The following is a 21329-nucleotide window of genomic DNA, read 5'->3' as shown; positions in this document are numbered from 1 at the left end:
TCTCTTTTATGGATGGATCCAGGTTGTAGCTTTATGTTCATCCTAATGTAGGTGTTGAGTGTAAATCAGACTATGAATAACCTCCTGGAGGGACTGGTCAGCCTTGGGTTGCAGTCAGAATCAGCTTATTTTGATAAGGGTCTGTCATCAATAATCAAACCTCTGCCAATCATCTGAGCATTACCTCCAATCATTAATACTTTCTGAGTGTCCACCTGCCACTCAAACTCAATGCTGTGAGCTGTGGACATATGTGCTAATTTCCACAAACAGCTACTCAATCAATCAAGCTGGCACTTTGGGAATCATGTGATGGCAAGCCAATTCATTGACATTCACGGAGGTGACTAAACCTTAGCATTATGCATTCAAAGGTTATTGAGGAAAATACTGAAACAACTAAAGTACAGCTATAAATTTGAGGGAAGTTGAAAATGAGAAAACATCACATTCTGCTCCAAACAGCTCCGTGTATCTGTCATTTTGTTCCAGAATGAACTTTACCTGCAGATGTTGAATTATATGATAATCCTAGTAAATATGTGTTGTAGCCTGTTCCTCGGACATGGCCTGCAGACATCAGCAGTGCTGGGAAGCACTTCTGGTATCATCCTTCTTTTTGGCACAAGCATTTGCACACGGGTCAAACAGACAATCTTTCTGTCCCCTAGCTGTGGGAGTGCATGTAGCCTTATCACTCCTTGGAACCCATAGCATGTCTGTACACACAGCTCACCTCTCGGATTTACATCTGCAGAGGGAGCTGTGTGTGTCTGGGTCACATATCTTAAACACAAACACACACTGAAGTCCACATCCTGCCTTCAAAGCAGCTTTGCTTCATTGCCTGCATGCCAAACACAAGCTGCCACTCTTAAGGTGTCATCTGAAAAGACCCACAAACTGCAGGTATAGGGAAGCACAAGTGATCTTTGGATTCCACCACATACCAATCAATACAAAATAAAAATATTTGTGCAGCACAGACAAGAATCATTTTAATGACTTTATACAAATGACTAATTCATGGTCCATGTAGTATCTAGAAACACTGCAGATTGTTGTTCCCATTGGAACAACACAGTTAAGAGCTGTCTGTGAGCTCTGACACCTAATTTATCATTTGCTGTGATTCACTACAACATAGACTAGATTACAGAGTGGGAAACTAGGGAGGAATCACTTTGTTTGATGACAACAGTTTAGGTTTCAAAGACAGTCTTTACTTCATGATTAAAACATGACTGTGTGGGTTTTTTTCCATTATTTTTACAAAGTTGTAAGATATTTAGTTTTTATTTTAAATCATTGGACATTGCAAAACATTTCCTCAGGGCTGAATTTTACAAACTTTCTTTAGGCATGCTCAAAAAGAAAAAAAACCCCCATCCTTATTCATTATGTAATGAACAAGTCTTCTTATCAAACTTACAAGAAAGGGAATCAAAGAAAAGAAGACATTGGGATAAGTTAGAGGTTTAATTCAATCTAAACAATGGCAGACATGAAAAAAAACGATTCAGAGCAAAAGGCTGCTTCTTGATGGATAGTTAATCCTTGTTTAACATAGAGCAGTGGTGAAGCAGGAAGTCAAAGACATGACCCTAACTCGTCCCTCTTTGATAGAGGTCAGTATTTTACTGGTGCACTCATGAGCTGCTGGTGGAACTCAAGGTTCACAGTTATTCCGTTCCTTATCTCCTCTTTGCTTAAAAGTTTTAGCTCTAATTTGTACTCATAATCTAAATAATCTAAAATATAGTCATAGTTTGTGTCCTTAAATATCATCATCAAATCGAAAGACAAAACCCATGAATGGTGTTTATTGGTGTGATTTTGTCAAGCATTTGATTCTAGAATCTTTTGGTGTTAGGTGTTCAGGAATCTAGGTGCAAAATATGCAAACAAGAAGAGTCCTCTCATCGTTGAGTCATTTGCTGATTCCTGATATAATAAAGGTTCTCTGGCCTGAGTACGAACTTCACCCACATGCGCATTGATTGCATGCATCTTGTTGTTGATTTCCCCTGCTCGATTTGAATGAGAGGAAGACAAAAATAAATAAATAAATGAAAAAGAAAACGTCTTTAAGGCTGAAGCTAAAGCAATGAGCTCAGACAATAAACAGCTTCAAACTGAGGTAAAGTGTAACGTAATGGGATGATGAAAAACAAGGTTAGTGTGGCTTTTGAATGCAGTCATTTGGTTCTGAAACGATCTGAACATTGATTCAATGACGTTCTTTCTTGTTGCTTTTTACTTCTCCTTTTTATTTGCTTTTTTTTCTGGTTATTAAGAACTGACACTTATTCCCAAGAACAAAGAAGAACAGCAGCACTGACACAGATCCCTACTGTTCAAAGGGTTCTGTTTTGGTTTGGAAGACGCCTTGTGCCTCAAGGCGGGCGGCTATGCGTCTGGAGATTGGGTTTAGTTGGAAAGCTGTGACCTTTTCCAACAGCGAAAACACACACGCTGGCTTGTAAAAAGCAAATTACGAGTGAGAGAAGGGTTCTGTGGAGCCTGGGACAGACACAGACTCAAGAGCGCTGTGATTCAAAAAAGAAATTAATTAAGAAGATGGAAACTGTTCCTAAGTAATTTATGATTCATGTTAATCTGAATAAAGGGCAAATATCCCCCTTATATAACTCTATACGTGAAAACATTTCTTCATGGTTTAAAATCTCGACATCTAGCCCTGCTAGATGACATGGCTGCTCTATACCAGCTCCATGCAGAAAATCACAGGTCCTCAAGTGGACTTTCTTCTCATGGCAATAAACTGGCATTAACATGGAGACCTTGAGTGGACCGACCCTCTCACAGTACTTTACAGTGAGTGCAGACATTATGATTTGGACTGGCTGCTTTGTTCTGTAAAGCAGTAAGACTGACAACTTCAGCGATATCAGCTACTAATGGTCGGTTCCAGGGATGGTTTTTTGTTTTTGTTTTTTTTTTTCTTGCAGGGTCTGTTTACTTTGAGAAACACAACGCACACATTTGGACAAACATGTTGCAGACTGTGACATTTACCCCACGCCAACTTCTGAATGCGACAATTGCCAGGAGAACTCTTGTTCTGCAAATGTGCTTGAAACTCTAAGACAAGATCTTTTATTGCTTATTCAAAACATGATGTTTCCCTTGGTGCGGCATAACACGTTGCACGGCTGATCGCTATGCAACCATTTATCAGACTTAATCTGATTATAATTAACAAACTAGTAATAACCAACTAATAACCGATCCTAATCAATTGTTTTGCAGGAGGTGGTTGGTGGTGCCTCGTCTATAGTCAGGTGTTATATTATAATCAACTAGTTGCCTCAACATTGAATTCTGAGTTGTGAAATTCGGTTCCTTGTTGTTTCAACTTAATGCTGCAAGTTAAAAAAACAAACACTTTATTTACATTATTAATGACGGAACATTGCTTACACAAAGTCAGAAGAAAACATTTCTGAATCGTTTTAATAAAGTGGGAATGTAAAGTCATAAATTCACACTTGTTTTTACATGGTAGTGGATACAGCTTATCGCATTTATTCTGAATTAAATATAATATTTTTCTTTTGCGACCTGAGATAATACAATATTACTCAAATCTTTGGAACATACTTTAGAAGCATGCATATCTCATTCAGAATATGTGTCTCTATCAGGGTTTCCTTGTTTCTAGTAGCGGAGGGGGCACGGATCCTCTGTGGTAGGGATTAACATGTGCCATCCCGAACATTTATTTAGTTAAAATTATGTTCAGAATCCAAATTCCCTGTCCAAGATCTGAACATCAGTACCCTGAAGACAGATGGTTAGAGGAGTGAAAGAAGCCATTCATGTCAAAGTGGAGAAGCCATCTCTGAACAGGGGGGTGCGACATCATCTTTCGCCCATTTACAATCAGGTCCTTTCGAAACTCCCAAAAAGAATGTCTAAGCAGATTAACCCAGGTCTCATGCTGATGACACTCATTAGTATACAAAGGCTCGGTGAAACACATTTAAACAACCATCCTCAGCGTGAATAACATCATGCTGAGGATATAAAATGGACTTTTTGGATGTTAATAAAATCACTGGTACCAGCAAGAACGTCGTGATCACTGGATGAGTGTAATACACAGGATAAAAAACTGTCAAGTTTTGCAGTGTTGAGCCATAAATTCATTTTAGACAGTCAAGTATTGTATGATTTCTGGAGAGATTGACACCTCTGCAATAATACCACTTACCAATATGTGATTTATGATCTAAGCATGAATGATGATGTTAAGTGATGTGTGAAGTTTTATGTAAATATTTTTGCAACACTAAACTACAGCAAGGATATGCAGCTTACTATCATGGATGAAAAATAAAAATAAATATAAACATGTTATTTCGTGGGATTTTGTTTTCCTGGGACCTCAGAAAATGAAGACAAGCAGAAAAATCCCATCCAGAAAGTTTCTTCCACCGAGAAACAAACACAATAGAGAAAGACACCCATCTGGATGTTTTTTGTTTATGGTAAATGTAGAAGTTTATCTTAATTAATTTGACAGTTACATAACACACTACATAAACTATAGTACCACTGCAATAAAAGTAGTCTCTCCCATTTGTCTTCCAGTTTTAGAAAGTCATTACAAACAGTAAGTATGGTAGAAGAAACTCATTTACACTCTCACACACACAGGCACATTCATAACATTTACATATTTATAATAGGAAAACTAAGCTTTGTAATCATGCATTGTTTGCCAATGATGTTCACAGCAGTGCAGGCAGTCAGACAACATTACAGTCTAAATACTTTGAATTAAATTAAACAAACGCGGCTGCTCGAAGAAATGGATTTTCAAAACAACTCCCGAGCAAGGAAAAGAAATGCATTCCTGTTCCATAAGTCGAATATTAAGCTCCGGGTCATTTCCACTTCAAGTTTGTCATTCATGCACATATTTTGGGAAACCTTTCCAAACAAGTGCTAAAATGTGGGATGAATGAATTCATGATACACATTCAGCATCAGTTTTAAATGTAATATATCATCTTGGACAACATTCAAACTTTGGCTTGGAATTTTGCATGAATTTAACTGCTTTCAGTTTTGAGTGTTTTTGTACTTTTAGATTGTTTGCCTTGTCTAATTCCTAGTCTGGACTTCCCATTATATATTGTAATAAGTTTTTATTTACTTTATATATACTGTATATATTTATACAACAATCAGCCATCTCCTCTATGTGGATGACATCAAGCTGTATGCCAGGAATGAGCGAGAAATTGACTCACTGATCCACACCACCAGGATCTACAGCGACGACATAGGGATGTCATTCGGATTAGACAAATGTGGCCGGATGGTATCAAGAAGAGGCAAGATGATCAGAACTGAAGGGGTTGACCTACCAGGGGGCAGGATAGAAGACATCAAGGACAGCTACAAATACCTTGGAATCCCACAGGCTAATGGCAACCATGAGGAGGCCGCAAGGAAGTCATCCACAGCCAAATACCTCCAGAGAGTAAGGCAAGTCCTGAGAAGTCAGCTGAATGTTAAGAACAAGGTCCGACCCATCAACATGTATGCACTGCCTGTCATCAGATACCCCGCTGGGATCATACGCTGGCCAAAGGAGGAGATAGAAGCCACAGACATCAAGACGAGAAAGCTCCTCACCATGCATGGAGGGTTTCACCCCAAGTCCAGCATCCTGAGGCTGTACACTAAGCGGAATGAGGGAGGCCGAGGACTAGTGAGCATCAGGGCCACTGTCAAGGATGAGACATCAAAAATCCAAGAGTACATCAGGAAGATGGCTCCAACAGATGAACTGCTCAGTGAATGCCTTAGACAGCAGAAGCCTGAGGAGGAAGAGGAGGAGGAGGAGACGAGATGGAGGGACAAGCCCCTACACGGCATGTACCACCGTCAGATAGAGGAAGTGGCTGATATCAAGAAGACCTACCAATGGCTGAATAAAGCTGGACTGACAGACAGCACAGAGGCACTGATCATGGCAGCACAAGAACAGGCCCTAAGTACAAGGGCAATAGAGGCTAATATGTACCACAGTAGATCTGACCCAAGGTGCAGGCTATGTAAAGAAGTCCCAGAGTCAGTCCAGCATGTGGTGTGAGATGCTCGCCAGCTCAGCATACATGGAAAGGCACAACCAAGTAGCTGTGATAGTGTACAGGAACATCTGTACCCGGTATGGACTAGAAGTACCCAAATCCCAATGGGACATACCACCAAAGGTGGTTGAGAACGGCAAGGCTAAGATCCTGTGGGACTTCAGCTTCCAGACCGTCAAACAGCTACTGGCTAACAAACCGGACATAGTGGTGATGGACAAAGAGCAGAAGAGAGCAGTGGTGATAGATGTTGCGATTCCAGCTGATGTCAAAATCGGGAAGATGGAACACGAAAAGATTGAGAAATATCAAGGGTTGAAAGAACAGCTGGAACAGATGTGGAAGATCAAGGTTAATGTGGTCCCCGTGGTAGTAGGAGCACTTGGGGCAGTGACCCCCAAACTGGAAGAGTGGCTCCAGCAGATTCCTGGAACAACATCTGAAGCCTCAGTCCAGACGAGCGCAGTCCTAGGAACAGCTAAGATACTGCGCAGAACCCTCAGACTCCCAGGCCTCTGGTAGAGGACCCCAGCTTGAGGATGACACACAGATACCACCCCACAAGGGTGAGAGGGACATTATTTTTATTTATGTGTGTGTGTGTGTGTGTGTGTGTGTGTGTGTGTGTGTGTGTGTGTGTGTGTGTGTGTGTGTGCGCGCGCGCGCCTTGGCAACTCATTTATTGGTCTCCAAAAGCATCTATCAAACCATTCAGCTTAGCTGATTGACTTGCTAGCTTAGAAAAGAGACCAAAATTCAATTTGAAGCCAGGATCTTCACTTGCATCTAAGTTTTTGCCTTTCCTGTGAGGAAAATGACTCAGTGCCATTATGATGCAAAGTCAGAGTTTCCTTCACTTCACCTTTTGCATCTCTCTTTGCTTCATCTCACCTTTCTTCATTCAACCTTCACCCCTTTCTGTCTCGGCGCCATTTTCTTAACCTCAACTCTGTTCACTTTTCCCAAGTTTTTGACAGTGACTTGGTGAAATGAAATTGGGCTGACTGGTGCCTGTCAAACCGATACAAGATAATTTGTCAGTGTGTCATAAGGGAAGTAAAGGTGAATGTGATAGTCAGAGGACAGACGTTTTGCTCTGCCGGGATTCCCATGAGTCTCACTGCTGGCAAGAGATGTGTCATGACAGCCACAGCCAGAGGTTAAAGCACCAATTAGCTATACTTAATGAAGCCTCATTAGCCCCAGCTAAGATTCTCCCCCTCTTTCTGCCCCCATCCCTCACACATATCTTCTATTACTACTTAGATATAAACCCTGAGTGAACTCTAGTGAGAACGTATGAAAGAAAGACTCTTAAAGATGATTGATCGGGACTGATAATGAGCGGTAAAACGGTATACATCACCAACAAACAGTACATAAAGGAAATCAGACAAAAGGAAACGAACTGCCCAGACAAACTATATTTATTTTGTTAGCTGACACAGAACGCTGGCCAACACTGGAAGACATGTTTTATGCTTGTTTGCCTCGTGCTGTAAACAAGCTGCATTTGCTTGATGATTATCATCATTACACCATAAAATCTGTTGCAAGACTTTTCAGATGTGAGGAAAAGACACGGAATTCTTCATATTTTGGTATACTGGCCAGACAACGCTTGGTTTCACCACATTTTGAGAATGCAAATGTCAACGAAAAGTTCCTAACCGTCTAATTAATAGGCAGTAACATTTTTACAATCCCACTCTAAAATGGGACAAACGTGAAGAGTGTTAAGTTGTCAAAAAAGCTGTTGTGATGTAACTCATCATGGTTGTTGCATAGAAAGTGGCCTAGCTAACTTAGCTACTGTCATAAATTGTTTATTCTTATGTTTGTTCTTGCAGCTGCCCACTAACCCACTGTGACAATAACTGATGCAACACATTCTCAACCAGAAGAGGTTGGTTAAATCCTCCTTTATAGTCTGTTTTCAGTTATCTATAAAGATGCAATGATGTGACTTCATCAAACTAACAGAATGGGTTCACTGTAATACATTCTGAACAGTGGTCAACCAAATTGGAAAAGTCTATTTGGTTCCAGTGTCTTTTAGACTAATAAATGATGGTAGAAGTTTAAGACTTTAATAATTAAATTCTTCAAGTGTGTCTCTTGGACACCAGTCAGAAAATAAATAAAGATCTAGAGAAAGCAACTGTTTGACCGTAATATTTTTGCTTCGATCAATGCCTTATAGATATTCGCGCCACCTCACGCCTTAAGACAGCTGGGATAGGCTCCAGCTCGCTACGGTGGATAAAGCAGTTCGGAAGATGAATGAATAAAAAAAAAAAGAAAGCAACTGCAAACAGAAGCTAAGTGTAAGAGACAAATTGGCCCAACAATGGTCTCATTTATTTGAGGTAATTGTCCTAATCCATCACAGTTATCTTACCAATAATGCATTAATGTTGGAATGATGAAACTTTTAAAGAATGTAGGCAGCACTTACAGAAATTTAACATTCATGATATCTACTGTAATTACTTCCTATTTGATTCTATTGTCCTGCAGATTCTGCAATTCAATTGGGTGTGTTTTTCCTTTAAAAATCAAATTACCGTGCAAATCTATTGAAGTTCAAACTGAGTGGAAGAAAAAGTGCAGCACAGAGAACGAATGCAGAACTAACAAAGAGACTGGACATGGAATATCATAAGATGCCTGCAGGGACTTTATCACAGATTAAACCTGCTGGAAAGTCGGACACATTTCTGTAAAGTGAGCTCATTAATGTTAAAGTGAACGTAAGTCCAGGTCAAAGAGTCAGTCTAATAAACCTGTATGGGGGCTCGGCAGTGTCACAAGGAGCAAGCTGAACCTCAGGGGGGGAAAGATATTAGAAGAAGCTGTCCGGGTTTCAACTGATACTCTACACACGTGCACAGACCTATTCCCCCCACCCTCCCACACACACACACACACACACACACACATACACACACACACACACACACACACACAAATACACATAAATCAGCATCATTAAATCGGCCCCCTGCAGGTTTCCCTGACACAGGGACATGGAGGCGGGAAGTTAAGATGAACTGATGGTCATTATTCTATCATTGACATTAAAAGGCAGAGGATACATGATCTGTCACAAATACATGTGTGTTCGTGTGTGTGTGTGTGTGTGTGTGTGTGTGTGTGTGTGTGTGTGTGAAAGAGAGAGAGATTCCAATCTTTTCTGCTCGACACCATGACCTATGCATGTACGATACAGTACATTACACAAACGGATCTAATGAGAAGTGTTTTGAATGGTTCAAATTTGGATGTACATCATCTAGTTTTCGAGCCATGTATGTAATAAAAATAAAGAATGATTCTGGATTAATGTATCATAAAATTAAAGTGTAAACTGATAGCTAGAAGGGTTGAGGACATTCACAATTGTCTTTTAATCTGGGAACTTACATCTCCTTTAGAATGTGCGAAAAAAAACGATCCCGTTGCATGAAATGTTTCCTAACCTTTATCCACCAATGATGCTCAGGAAATGGTTCCTCAGGCATTATTTTGTAGCATCTGATATCATATTTTTAATATATGGGTGTGTCTTGTAGCAGCAATTGCTTTGTAGAAATTTTCTTATGAATGCTTGGCACATCAAAATATTTGCAAGAGTCTATGTTTAGTGTCCAAACCATCCAGTCAATGGGATGCTGTTGACTATCAACAAAATGTTTCTCAAGATAAAAAAATTAAAAAATAAATACAATGTTGGGGGGGCGGCAGTGACTCAGTGGTAGAGCGGGCGGTAGAGTGCGTCATTGATCGGCAGTTCCATTACTGTTCCTACCCAAAAAAAAACACCCAGAGGTGAGCTGACAGAGGGAGGTGTCAGCTCACCTCTGGAGCACTGCCAAGGTGCCCTTGAGCAAGGCACCGTCCCCCTTTACAAGTTGCTCAAATGGGGGCGCACCATGATGGAGCTGCCCTCCACCCTACCTTCCCTGCATGCCTACAGGCCCCCTTGTGTACGTGCGTGTGCTACAGCGGCCTGTACAAAAAATAACATGTATACATGCGATTGAAGTGTGTAGAGTGTTCTCTTAATTTCCCCTCAGGGATCAGAATAGTATATAAAATTAAAGAAAAAAATATTGTTGATTTTTAACTCAGACTGTACAATGTTGGGTGTTCCTGTTAAAAAAGTCATCTGGAATTCACGTGTTGCCATGACTACTTCATTTGTCTAAGATCCTCCAGTCCTCCGTTGAACTTATAGTGGAAATTGCATTAGATACATGCTATGACGAGCAAATGACGAGCCTTCAGACTTGAAACCATTTATCCGTAGAAACAATTGGGCAAACCAGTTGTGTTTCATCTTATTTTAAGCTTGTCACAGATATCACGCTCCACACAAAGCAGTCAACCATCAGTCACCTCAAACCACACATTTTCATGAAAACCACACTAAATTGCAGGAAATACAATGTATGAAAGCAACGACAAAACATTTTTAACTGACGTAGTTTGTGAAAGTTTGATGAATGTAGAATGTATAGTTCGCAAGGATATGCTGCAGAATACATTACCACCACCAACACTTCTCATTAAAAGCTGTTTTCATGGAAACAAACAAAAATACGTTGACTGCAAAGCCTTTATTTTCCTCAATAAAGTTGTTTACCCCCTGCTGAAAAATAGCTCTCAGCTCTTTGCCACATATTTTCTCATGATTTGCTAGTATTCCTGTATTAATTGTATCCCAGGCAGTGGTTCTAAAAAACATGTCAAATTGAACACTAAAACTTTTCCTGCATCTGCCCCTTCATCTGCATCCAAACTAAAACTGACTGGGCTCTTTCCTGGCCCCTATCCCCTCCTCCCATCAAATTTTGTGAGAATGTATTTTTGCTTAATACTGATTTTTTTTTTTTAAATGCACAATGCCCTCTTCATCTTCCTCACCACCAGAGTCATCCTACACATCACCATCCTATGCTGTATGGCTACACTCTTGCCTACCACTACTTTGCATATACACGTACATGAAATCAGCAAATGTGATTTAAGGCAACAGTTTCGTGAAAGTAAAAACCACTTCTCATTGCAGCCGAATGATCTGGCACAGATACCTTTAGATGCTGACATTTCACACGTGTTTACTTGTGTTTGTTGTAAAGAGAGAAAAAAAAAGGTGAGGGGCATGTGGTATCTGGTGTACTTGTTCATGTACTCTTAAACTCTGATTACATGTTGCACTGTTGGGTTTTCTCACTTTATTGCCTTAGTGATAAGATAACAAAAACAGCAATTAAGTGACTGCAAACACGAATCCTGTCTGTTGTTTGCACTGGCTTACCGACCATGAAATGAGGCCTAGAGAAAACATTGGTGCTTCCAGCAACAAAACCCTTGGCAACATTGGTGTCACTGATAAAAATGCTGATTGATTTGATTCTGCCTTGATGGGCGTTGAGAATTAGCCTTCTGGGTGTCTGGATGGATGGTAACTGTTGTGTCACATGTAGAGTTCTCTGTCATATGCTTTAGTGAGACATATGTGGTGTCTTCACAGGGAAATAAACAAAGCACAGAACTTCATAGCCCACCAGTGGGTCCCTCCGCCTGAGAAAACTTGTTTTCCAACAAATGAAACATTTTCCTGGGGAGATATCAAAGGGAAACTTTATACTACTGTATACTACAGAGCTGTGTGCCTGTGGGAGTTGTTGCCACGTTGCATAGGGCATCAGTCCCACTGGAGTTTGAAGCTTGGACAAATACATCACATGCATTATAGATGGAGGTCTCATGGCAGCAGCACTAATCTGATATTTCTTACCTTCTCTAAACACTTTAATGTGACAAAGTTACCTAATTCCACTATAAAAGCAACTCAATACCACAGGAGCCGTTACTTCCACAGCATAAACATGTGGAGCACATGGGGATAGCACATGTGACCCTAAGTAGAATTAGCAACTACAGAAAATAGATGGATGTTTGGATATTGATGCAACTAGACAACAATGGTAAATACAAAGGTTCTGTTTTTTTAAAGACAACGTACGCAGTCTATTATGAAACCAAAACTAATCTGATCTTGACTAAACAATTTCAGATTCTCCATCTAAAATATTTCTGCCACAGGTAGGTCATTGTTGAAATCTGTTCAGTCAGCTACAGTATTTTAGTCCCTTTAAAAGGGTGTGGGGCAATTAAGAGGAATATGAAATCTCTGAAAGCTGATGGCCTTGAATTATTGATTTGCATGGCTATCAAAGAGCAGCTTGTTTGAGCTGCAAGGTGGAAAGGATCAGAGGACTCTCTCTTTTTCTCTGTTGTTAGCACTGCCAGTCATCCTCATAGCCCACATTCATCTCCATTCAGCATGCTGTCACTGTTCTATCCTTGTTCACGCTGCATATCCCTGAGCCCATTACTGTGCCAGCATCCATGCACACAAACACACATATGAACAACCATCTCTAGTGCACCTAAGCATAAAAAAACTCATTTTTCCTTCATTATTAATTTGCTTATTTATTCATAGCATCAATAAAACATTGTGATGGGTCTGGAGACTGATGGAGCACAACTGAATCAAATGAGGATCAACAAACTGGGTTTGAAAAAGATCACATCTCACATAAATTGCCACTTGTTTTGTTCATGCCACCTGGGTAAGCACAGCAGGAGATGACGATAGGCAAATAAAACGACGGGATATCTTTCATATGGTGATTTGATTCATTGGCAGTTGAGTATCATGGTGAATGGCAAAGGCATGGATAGCCTTTAAGTTTTTCACACTAAAAGCATGGCTAATCACATTCATGGGGTAGTTGGGTTGAATTCCAACTTGATTAAGCCATAGAATGACTAGAAGAGACACCTGTATTGCAGGAAATTAATAACAATAATAATAACAACAACAATAATAAAAGGCAGTCACAGACTGCAACATCCTGCAACACCCCTGAATTCAAAATTTTACCCTGACCCACTTGCATAGGTCAAAGATCAAAACTAGTGCTCTGACCTACTGTCACTGATCAAAGCACTAGCTTTGATCTATCTATGGTCTTACGGACACTGGCCTCCCTCGTCTTTCTATCTTATCCGGTACCCGAGTGTACAAATTTGAAATTTGACCTTGACCTAGTTTTCTCAAGGCCAAGGTCATCATCACCTTTTCATCCCCCTTACCGCCCAAGTAATGTGCTTTTTGTTTCATCTTTCTATCTGCAACGGTTGCTAATATATTTGGTGGACATACAAATGGAGGAACGAACACACGCACACTGACAAGTGCAATACATCACCACGGAATGTACTGTAATAATAATCAATAATAATCAATCCTTAGGGGAATTAATTAGGGAATTTACTTTTTAGGGAAATTAGTTTTAGGGAAATTACTTTTTTTTAGTCTAAATAATCACATGCATACTGTATTTGACAGGTGAACTAACACCTTCCACTGTCAGTTCACATTCCAAACTTTTTGGTCCACTATGAAAAATCTGTAATATTTCTATTTATTTTAACGTATTTGTGATCTGTAGTGTGTTCATAGCTTGTCTCTTGTATAGAAAGGGTATTTTGGACAGCTACGGTCTCATAGCTAAATTTACCTGCTAATATACATGTATTTACCACTAGTGAGGTTCCTTTTCATCTGGAGATATCAGTACTAGAAATTTCAGAAGACCATTAATGGAGAAAAGATTATCCTTACCAACCATAACTTAAAACTTGACTGGATTGATCATGTTAAACTGATGGCAGACTGATGTCAAATGGTTCAACCCGTCATAGATGGCACCAGGGAAAGAAATACATTTTCTCGCTCACAGAAAGTTACACTTTCCTCTTTAATTGGGATTAAAACTGAGCTTCAGGAATTGGAAATGTAACCTAATACTCTTCTCTACAAGCATTAGACTGGGACCCTGATCCAAGAATGAAGCTGCTAGGAGTTTGAAATACTCCAGCAGGTGCTTGATGGTGACATCATTCTAGAGAAAGGGAAAGAAGCTCGTTGTCAATGACATGTCATTCTTATTTGTATGGGAGTCCAGACTTCTATCACACTGACTTATTTAGTTTTACTTTTATCTAACCAGCAATTTACCAGATTAAGTAAATCTTTTGTCTAATCTTAGTTCCTTTGGTAAGAATAATTCTAAACCGGTCACTACTTTTCTTTTGTAGGATGACTTTAAGTAAACCAGTGCTCTCGTTTTGACATTCAGAGTGAAAAAGTTTTGCTTAATCCAAAACCATGTCTGCATCCAGTAATAGAATAGTTCTAAAACATGTTCCATATAATCAAAAACACATGGATTTATGGGAAGCATGGAAGCCACGTCTCTACTCCATCACCACTGAAATAGACTTCCATACAAAGGGACAAACATTCCTCTTTCATCAACATATGCTAGATATATTCCATACTTTCCTTGCCCCTTGGACACTGAAACTAAAAGGAAACAAATGCGAATTGTATTTTGAGAAAAACAGTGTGTCTAGAAAAGAAGTAATTGAGATTTTTGAAATATTTACAATCCGTCACGTATTATCAAGTACTGTAATAATTTTGAGTGGTACTGCTATATTCTGAAATATTTTTTAATTGATTGAACAAATGAAATACACGTACTGTGACTGACTGACCCCTAACTAAAGCTGCCTACTACTTGATACTTGCTTAACTTTTGCTCTGTGGTTTCACATGTACTGAGTTTGTTTATGTTATCTTGGACTAAGACTTTGGGATGGTTATGTTTAAAAATAGATAAATTAGATAAATTACTGAAAGGACAGATAATTGTACTCTTTAAATATAGGGCTAATGTTCTGATTGACTCTGGGGGTTGACATTATTCTCCTTCAAGCTCTTTACTAACTAATTACATCCCCTTCAAAGCAGTGATGTTATTGTCAGTTTTTGTAAGTCCATCCGTTCTTCCATCCATTAGTTATTCGACCAAATATCTTCGCAACCGTTGCAGATAGAAAGATGAAACAAAAAGCACATTACTCGGTCGGCAATGGGGATGGAAATGAGATGATGACCTCGGCCTTGAAAAAACTAGGTCAAGTTCAAATAACAACTTTTGTACTCTCAGGAACCGGATCGGATAGAAAGACGAGGGAGAAGGTCAGTGTGAGTAAGACCATAGATCAAAGCTATGACAGTAGGTCAGAGCACTAGCTTTGATTGTTATGCAAGAAGGTCAGGGTAAAATTTTGAATTCAGGGGTGTCGTGGAATGTTGCAGTCTCTGACTGCCTTGTTTCTACTTTTTTTATTACATTGTTTGCAGCCTCAAACAGCATGGTGCTGCTGGGAGACCGCACAAGCACGGGGAGGAGAAACAATCAGCATTTTTAGAAATTGAGAAATAGTCTCTGGAGGAGATGTGAGAAGAGTTTACAGACAAAAGACGATAATCTCCCAGTTGTGTCCTCCTACATCTCTGCACAATCCTGCAAAAAATGCTTCAATGCTCGATTTGGTCTAAATGCAGTCTAAACCACACACACATGCATACAGAAACACACACACACACACACACAAACAGAAACACACACACACAAACGCACGCGCACAAACAGGCACACACAAATAGAATGTATCATCTTTATCTCTCTCTGCCAACTACCCACACTCACATACTCACACTTGCAAATTAACAGTCTTCTGCTGTTTATCATCTAATTCAATTAAAGCAGTGGAGGCGCAGGGATCAGAGCCTGAGGGACAGCATTTAAAACGGCCACAAAACAAATGAGCTAAGGTTCAGCCGCTGACATTTAATGAGAGTAATGAGGCTGCTTGTCATCGCCACGCCTCTCCTGGTGACAGAATACTGGCCATTTTCTTCTCTGCTCTCTGCCTAAACTTTGTCTCTGTAACTTTATTTTCCAAACATGTCTCCTCTCATCACAATTTTTTTTTTTCAGAGGAATCCCATGATTGCAAATGTTACATTTGCACTGGCAAAATGATCCATCTGCCTCACCTTCCCTCCCCTGCCACAATGTTTATTCTTCTTTCATCGCATCGTTCATCATCTCTCAATCCTGGCAGAGGAAATGCAATGTGTTCAGTTTGGTTCACAGATCTCAAGCAAAGCCTCCGGAGCCTGGAGTTGAGCACGGCTCCCCCAACGCATGAATCACTGGCAATTATTTATTCCACAGATACAGGATGCAGACTGCACTGACAGGTCCTTTTGCAGTATAATGCTGATGGGACTAATAAATTTGATAGCCTTTAATTCAAACATACATTTTTGTCATTTTGGATTATAAACTGTGCAATCATCATAAACAAATACAATTTGTAACACTAACAAAGTTTTATTCAGTGTTAAAGCCCACATTTAAGAGTGTTACAGGCAAATATACCCAGAAAATATACCAAGATCCCTAAGTTTAGCAGACTTTGGCCTTTTTTCCTCATCCACAACTTTGAGGTAATTGAATCATTTAAATCCAGACCATCACAAATTACATCCCTGTGACAATAATGTATCTACGATAAGAACGTCTGTAAATACTGTTCAATCTAAAGATTTAATTCCTTTCAGCTCACAGGCTGTGGCAATTCACCTCAAAGGGCAGAAAAGGTTGTGCATATGTTTTTCCAGCAGCCAATCATTTCTCACCTTGAGCCTACAGTATATTTTGCAGGTACGGACTGGCAAAGCATCATGGGACCTCATTAGTGTGGTGTGTGTTCGTGATGGTCGCTCGTGGTGTGCATACGTAACATACTGCATAACATTCACCATCCGAATGAGGAAAAAGAAATCAGCCGTTAACAAAATGTACATTCAAAGCTGGTAGATAAAGGTACTGAATATTGTACAGAAAGAAAGTCAACTTTAATGATCCCCTATGGGGAAATTATCTTTTACACTCTTGCATTACACTCTTTACAGTTACATGCATATAGGCATACATATAGACTTACAGATGCAAAGCATTAGAATATTTCAGAAAAGTTGAATGTTTTCTAGAAATGGAAAACTGTTTAATCTAGATTCATTCAAAGTAAACTAAAAATGTTGTAGGCATGTTTGTACTGTATTTTAGTGTGATAGTTACAGCCTACTAGTAAATCAGTATGCTTCTGTGTCACAATCATGGAGACTACTGACTTATCAGTTGTCCAGAGGATTCTCACTGTAAGGGCAAAGTGGGAAATGTAGTAGAAAAAGGTGCACACGAAAAAACAGAAAACTGCAGTCATGTGAAGAATGTCAGGCAAAGTTGATTTCAGAACTTGGGAGCTTCACAAGGGAGGTAGTAAGACTGTAGTCAGAACATGAAGATCCACTGCACTGAAATGTCCAGGACAAGGACTACAAGTGTCGCAATCCTGTTGTCAAGGCACTCCTGAGCCAGAGGCAACATCAGAAGAGTCTCACCTGGTCTAAAGGAAAAAAAATTACTGAACCATCGCTCAGTGGCGCAAATTCCTCTTTTTAGATTACATTAAGTGTTTGCATTTCAGTTGAAATCAAGGTTTCAGAGTCTGTAGGAAGAGTAGAGATGCGCAGGATCCAAGTTGCTTGAAGACCAATGTGAAGTGCTCTCAACCAGCAATGGCTTTTGGGTCCGTGTCATCTGCTGGTGTTGACCCACAGCTTGTATCAAGTACAAAGTCAACACAGCCTCTTACAGGAGGTTTTAGAGCACATCATGCTCTTGTCTGGAATTAAGTGCCTGTCTTTTTCTTCTATCTGTTGCTTCTGTCTGTTCCATCTATGGAGAAGCTGACTACTTTTTCCAGCAGGACTTGACATCTGCCCACAGTTCCAATACTAATGGAACTGGCGTACTAATCATGGTGTTATCATACCATACATACCAACTTCCCTGAACTGAACCCTACAGATAATCTGTGGGATGGTTTCAGGAGAAAGAAGAGAGATGCCAGACCCCACAGTACAGATGAGCTGAAGGCCACTATTAAAGCAAGTTGTGTTTCCATTAACGCCTCAGCAGTGCCACAGGCTGATTGCCTCCAGGCTGCACTGATGCAGAAATTCATGCAAAAGAGGAGGCCTGTCCAAGTATTGAGGGCATAAATGAACATACTTTTTCAGAAGTTTGGGACAGGCTTCAGGCTCCCCCTATTCTGATTAATTGGTTACATTAACATTTTATACATATAAGTAAGAGAGACAGTTCTGTTGGGTTTGACAATGTCTTACCAATACCAATACCAAATTATTCAAATGTGACCATTATTTAATATTCATACCTTAGAATTGAATATCTAGTTTGTTTTTGCTTATTTTAATATTGTACTTGTAAACCTGTACATGCATACCAAGGACCTCCTGGGAAATTGAATTATTTTTATGCTGTGGACCTACCAGAAACCACAGTTACCACAGTTCTGATGTATGACAACTCCAACTGCTTTGTATCCACATGTATGTCTTGTGTTTATTAGGAATGTACCACACAGAATGATAGCAGGCAATTTTCACACATGAACTTTTGACTGTCTGCAAGGGAATCTAGAAAAAGACATTGGTATCTGTATCAGATGAACGGATATTTTCCTCATTGTGTCATTTTCCACTGTCCATCTCAAGTTGCTTGTCCAACAACCAACTCCTGAATCTATGACAAAATAAAGTTCTTGTGAACTCTTAAGACAAGTTTGTCTTGATTCTGGTAATTCAACTCATCCGAGGTTAGGTGTTATCGAAGTCTAAGAACTGTGCAAATTTTGAGAAGTAGGTGAAGAAGTAAGTGTGAAATACAGAATGTGAGACGCTCTGAGAATGGAGATAGTAATTTCCTCATCTCTGGGTTAAAATACAATGAAAAATTTTATGTTTCCACGAGGGCCAAGTAAATAAAAACATTCTACTTACTAAGGTGGAATTAACATAAAACAGGCAATAGCAGTAATAAACACAGTGGTGGGTTGGCTGTAAGAAAGTCCACGGGGACCTGGCGTTGGAACTAGCGGTTGGTCGGTTTAAGGGTTTAAGGCCAGCGTGGAGCGCAGCATGGAATGTCAGCTGTTAGTTGGAGAGGTGTCAGTTAACCTCCTTGTCACTAGCAAAGTGTCCTTTAGCAAGGCACTGAACAACAAAAACTGTTCCCAGTATATATATATACACAGTATATTAGAGTGTAAAAAAGATTTTCCCCAGTGGGGATTATCAAAGTACAGTATATTACATCAAATCAAAATGTCCACAGCTTTTAGTACCCGCAGAGCTCCATGATACACAATATCCAGCATTAGAAGACCTTCATTTTTAGCACATCTCCAGACTCAGGGACAGATATAAAGCTAAGTCTAAGGCCATTTTTGTTTTCAAGAGTAAGGGTCATCAAGGAGGCGGAGAGGCAGTCAAAAAGGTAAGACATAGACATGTGAAACATGCAGCAAACAGAAGGTCATGAAATGCCTCAGAGAAAATTAGGACTTCATTTAAATCTGGTTTCGCTGGATATGGGTCTTGATAAGAAGAGCCCTGAATTTTAACAACCTTGAGGTAGGTAGCATGAACTTGCTTCAGCCAAGCTGTGACACATTCAGTGTATCCGTGTTTTTTTAACATGGGATTTGTAATCATGTCTTTCTTGTCTACGTAGAAAATGGAGTTTATGGTGTTTCTTTTCTTTTGATGCATTTTCATGATTCTTCTATGTGTAATTGTTGAAAGCGCTGCTTTATTTTCCTCCTTTTAACAAAGGATACACATGAGCAGGTGAGCGTGGAGACGGCAGAGAAAACAAAATGAAATCAAGACAAACGTGCCAAGCTGAAATCAGATAATCAGCCCGTCCTGTTCAGCATGGGCACGGTGGAATGAGCTGGATGTGGACGGAGGTGCATGGTAAGAGAGGGATGTATGAAGGGAGCAGATGAGAGGCAGCAGCTGTGAGAGTCGTGCTGTTGCGGCTGCAGAGCCCATCGCCTCGGCTTGTCCCATTGATTTCAGCTCAACAACAAATTGGACTATTTTTCACACTGTGCTACAGTGGCCCCACTTCCCTTTTATTCATTCCACCATTCTGCAGAGCTGCCCATACCACATGCATGCAGTTTGGAAATCCACCGACACACACTGTCTGGTGAATATAAATGTGTCAAGCATGGCACAAATACATTTGATTCATCGTCTAGAGGGAGTTAACCCTAAACCTTGTCCTGATGGTCGTTTGAGAGGATCTTGCAGTCATGTGGCGACATTGTGCCTCTTTACGGGGTTTAGTAACCTAATATTTCGGAACTTCAGCTTGTCTTATTTTGACTTCTTAATGTGTGACAAAGACCAAGAGGAAACAGGAAATCTGAGAGATAGTGGGAGGATAACATGTGGTAAAGGACTATAAGAAATCAATCAAGTGATAGCCTCCATGAAACTATAGCTTCAATGTATAGGGCTCTCACTCCACAGACCAAAACAAACATACCTAAATATTGTCAGTCAATCATCTTCAGATTACCACTGCTATATCCGCCGCAGTGGGTCACAGGGAGCCGGAGCCTATCTCGGCGGCATAGGGTCTGAGGCAGGGGACACTCCGGGCACGACGCCAGTGCACCGCGGCCTAAATATTGTGATCTAATCTAATTGACATGATGAAAGTACAAACAAGGACACGGGAGATGAACTTGAAATGGCAGAGGTCAGTCCCAAGGGCTGAACATGCAAAGAATAGTTTATCTCCCAAATAAGCTTGTTTGAGAGAGTCACAGGTTTTATAGGTGTCGATACAACCTGATCGGCCAACAGGTCCTCCTTTGGTCTCGATCCAGAATTGGCATTGCTTCACACAACTCATCATGATTGATCTGGAAGTCTACTGTTAAGCTTTTTGGACTCCCATGATGTGACATTGACAGACCTGGAAGATTTACCGCCAAGATTTATGAGAAATTTTGAAACAAAGCAAAATCTAAATTATCTAGTGTGGCTAGCAAGCAGAAGTAGAGGCCCAAGTGCCAAATGGTAAAACAGGTCGGCATTGTTTTTATATTGCAGGATTGAGCATCAGCTGTAGCTTTTGTGAACAAATACATAAATTATTTTTATATGCATGCTCTTGTCTTCAGTTTTAGGATGTAAACAAGAAACAACCAATAAGCTGTTTTTTGGAGGCGTATGAATCTTACTATGGCCCCAATTCTATTAATGTGTGTGAAGACCAATGATGTAAAAAATTGACATCAGTAGATGGGGCT

At 40.0% G+C, this 21329-nt stretch overlaps 1 protein-coding gene across 4 annotated transcripts in view; it reads right to left on the bottom strand.

Moving 5' to 3' along the window:
• sorcs2 (sortilin-related VPS10 domain containing receptor 2) overlaps positions 1-21329 on the bottom strand; it is a 267219-nt gene that overhangs the window by 97638 nt on the left and 148252 nt on the right. The gene's annotated exons all lie outside the window — the stretch shown is intronic.

This window comes from Antennarius striatus, chromosome 23, assembly GCF_040054535.1.
Source record: "Antennarius striatus isolate MH-2024 chromosome 23, ASM4005453v1, whole genome shotgun sequence".
Lineage (NCBI taxonomy): Eukaryota > Metazoa > Chordata > Actinopteri > Lophiiformes > Antennariidae > Antennarius > Antennarius striatus.
Note: the sequence above shows the minus strand (reverse complement) of the source record. Positions and strands in the feature narration are given on the sequence as shown.